General features: G+C 36.5%; 1 pseudogene; it reads left to right on the top strand.

Moving 5' to 3' along the window:
- The first annotated feature begins 2,940 nt into the window (after window positions 1-2,940).
- On the top strand, window positions 2,941-3,720 carry LOC112907193 (small ribosomal subunit protein eS4-like; annotated as a pseudogene).
- Window positions 3,721-3,938: the final 218 nt, after the last annotated feature.

Below are 3,938 nucleotides of genomic sequence, written 5' to 3'. Positions count from 1 at the left end.
AAAGAGGAAAGCTGTTATTTGATGGAAAATGTTTGTTTCTTAATATGGATAGGTCATGTCACACTCCTGCTTCTGGTCATTATTTCCAATAACTTTGTTTAAAATACGTGCTTATTCAGGAAATAAAACCAATTTTTATTGGGATTCAGAAGCATTTTCAGTATATCATAGAAAATAAACCTGCAAATCCCAGCTGCAGGTATAAAATTGTCTTTTTGTTTAGCTTGTTACGGTCACTCAGCTTTAAAATTTTACTTTTTTTGCAGGAGAAGCTTAAACGGGATGACTTATATTAGGAGTAAGTTGTCAATGAAAAAAAATAAACAAAAATCCCAACAGTTTAGTGCCTGCTTTGCATCTGCATAAGAATTCCCCTTTCATTATACCCCAGCTACTGGCAGCTTATTTGGCCATTGCTTAATTTGCGCTCTGTTTTTACAAATGACACTTGTACTGGCCTCTTGGGGCTGCTGAGAGAAGCCAGGCCCCTCTCTTTCCCTTGTGTCAATTCTTTTGTGAACCTTTATAATTAGCCACTTAACAAATGGAGGGAAATGAACCTTCAGCTGCAAAGTATATCCTGAAGTTAAGTCAACCATGTGACAGGCAAAACCGATACATGAAAATCTCCTTAACTCAATTGTTGAGTTGCCTCAAGGGTTAAGAGGCATTCTACCCATAATAGCCTAAAAGAGAGATCTTAGAAGTGGTGTTTTTGATGGTTCACTATCCAAATGCCTGTTAGCCTTTTCAAGAAACAGCACACATTAGAAAAAGCACATATTTCAAAGCATGATGGCTACTTTTTTTTCCTCAAAATCTTTTGTTTTGCAGGAGAAAAATGTCAAAAGTCTGACTTTGAAAGTAACAAGATTTCCAGGCTTCAAATTTACAGATTAAATGTAAAGAAAAAAGGAAGGGAGGGGGGTTGAAGCTTACATCTTTTGGGCTGAAGTATTTATGTGCAGAAAATGACATCATTATATATTAAGATATTAATGAATTTGTTTTCAGAATCTATAATAGGGACCCTAAGAGCGGGGTGCTATCATTACCAACTCTTTCCTTTTTATTACTAATTAGACTTCTAAATGTGAGTGTAAATGTACCTCAGAGAGTATGTATTAAAAGTTGCATATTCATAAGAGATCATTTCAAATTCATCTTCCAACAAAAACTTCAACTTTGATATTTTCTCATGTTCCCATTTATACTACATCAACATAGTCTTTTGGATTCAATTTCTAAATTCCATTGTGAACATTTTATCAAGGTATTTGCTTTTGGGAACTGTCTGATAATCTAGTCCCAGTTCAATAGGCAACAATCAAGTATTACCAGTGATTCTTTTTCAAGTTAAACATATATTGCCTCAAATGTCTACAATGAAATTTATATGGTTTAGAGGCATATTCAAATCAAAAATATACATGATATCTTTTACATAGAGCGGGGGAGACATAAATAGAGTTTATATTCGATGGGGGCTTAGAATATTACAATATTAAAAGATAAAAAATGTTAAGATACTATAATAATACCAGATGCTTTATGTCTTGAGAGCAATAAAATGGAACCTAGTACCATTTTTGTAGGGTCAGTCAGAAGATAGGTTCACTTCAAATAAGCTCAATGTGTTACTATAAATAAAAAATTTTGTTTTGTTTTAACATATATCCTATCTTAATTGAAGTTTTATAGCAACTTGCCATTGGTTTCAAAGATGATTAAATTTGCTTTATGCTGTATTGAATTAGAGGATGACATTACTCAATTAAGGCCCCATCTATACGAGATCTGTTAACTCATCTATGCTTACCTTTTTACCTTTTCTTAAAGTTTTACTTAGGTACAATTGACAAATTAAAAGTTGTATACATTTAGGGTATACAACTTGGTGTCTTGACAAACATTTCTATTGTGAAATGATTGCCACTATCAGGCTGATTTAACATATCCATCACCTCACAGAGCTGCTATTTTCTTTTCTTGCTTTCTTTTAATGTGTGTGTATGTTGAGAACTCTTAAGATCTATCTTCTTTAGTAAAGTTCAAGTATGCAATACAGTTTTTTTAACTGTAGTGATCATGCTATGCAGCAAATCTCCAGAATTTACTCATTTTACATGACTGAAGCTTTATATTCTTTGATCAAAATCTCCCCATTTCTCCCTCCCCTCAGCTCCTGGCAACCACCATTCTACTCTCTGCTTTATGATTTTGACTACTTCATATTCCACATGTAAGTAAGATCATATACCATTTGTTTTTCTGCATCTGACTTATTTCACTTAGCATGATGTCCTCCGGTTTTGGCCATGTTGTGGCAAATGACAGGATTTCCTGATTTTTTTTTTTTTTTTTTTTTTTTTTGGATTTCCTGATTTTTAAAGGCTAAATATTTCATTGTATTTGTGGGCCACATTTTCTTTATCTGTTTATCTGTCAATGGGCATTTAAGTTGTTTCCATATCTCAGCTATTTTGTTTCCTTTTTTTTTTAAAGATTTTATTTATTTATTCATGAGAGATACAGAGAGAGAGAGAGAGAGAGAGAGAGAGAGAGGCAGAGATACAGGCAGAGGAAGAAGCAGGTTCCACGTAGGGAGCCCAATGTGAGACTCAATCCCAGGTCTCCAGGATCAAACCCTGGGCTGAAGGTGTCACTAAACCACTGAGCCACCTGGGCTGCCCCATATCTCAGCTATTTTGAATAATGCTGCAATGAATGTACAACCTCAATAGCAACAAACCAAAGAATTTGATTGGAAAATGGGCAAAAGACCTGAATAGACATTTCTGGAAAGAAGATGTAAATGGCCAGCAGATATATGAAAAGGTGCTCAACATTGGTATTCAGGGAAATACACCTCACACCTGTTAGAATGACTACTAGCAAAAAAGACATATGATAACAGTTCTTTTCATGCATTGTGCAGCGATGGCTCCTGGTGCCAAGAAGCATCTGAACTGTGTAGCAGCTCCAAAGCATTGGCTGCTGGATAAACTGGTGTATTTGCCCCTTGTCCACCTATTGGTCCCCATGAACTGAGAGGATATCTCCTTTTCATCACTTTTCTAAAGAATAGACTTAAATATGCACTAAATGGAGATGAAGTAAAGAAGACCTGTATGCAGCATTTTATTAAGATTTGATGGCAAGGTCCAAACTGATAAAACCTACTCTGGTGGCTTGATGGATGTCATCAGCATTGGCAAGACTGGGGAGAATTTTGGTCTGATCTATGGCACGAAGGGTCACTTTGCTGTCTACTTTGCTGAGGAGGTCAAGTATAAGTTGTGCAAATTGAGAAAGACCTCTGTGGGGACAAAAGGAATCCCAAATCTAGTGACCCATGATGCTCACACCATATGCTATTCTGAACCTCCCATCAAGGTGAATGACACCACTCAGATTGATTTGGAGACTGGAAAGATTACTGATTTCATAAAGTTTGACATCGGTAATCTGTGTATGGTGACAGATGTGCTAACCTGGGAAGAATTGGTCTGATCACCAACAGAGAGACACCTTGGTTCTTTTGATGTACTTCACATGGAAGATGCCAATGGCAACAGGTTTGCCACCTGGCTCTCCAGTGTTTTTGTTATTAGCAGAGACAACAAACCATGGGTTGCTCTTTGCTGTGGAAGCGGTATCTTCTTCACCATTGATAAGGAGAAAGACAAGAGACTGGTGGCCAAATAGAGCAGTGGGTAAATTGGTTTTTAGGTGACATGATTGGAAGTCTTTATACTTAATTAAAGATAATATGGCATGGAAAACAAAAGAAATGATAACAGGTGAGGATGGTGAGGATGGGGAGAGAAAGGGAACCCGTGTGTGTTGTTGGTGGGAAGGTCAATTGATGCAGCCATTATACCACACAGTGTGGGAGGTTCCTCAAACAATTGAAAATGGAACTACCTTATGATCCA

Source organism: Vulpes vulpes, chromosome 6, assembly GCF_048418805.1.
Source record: "Vulpes vulpes isolate BD-2025 chromosome 6, VulVul3, whole genome shotgun sequence".
Taxonomy (NCBI): Eukaryota; Metazoa; Chordata; class Mammalia; order Carnivora; family Canidae; genus Vulpes; species Vulpes vulpes.
This window is presented reverse-complemented; position numbering and strand designations above follow the sequence as displayed.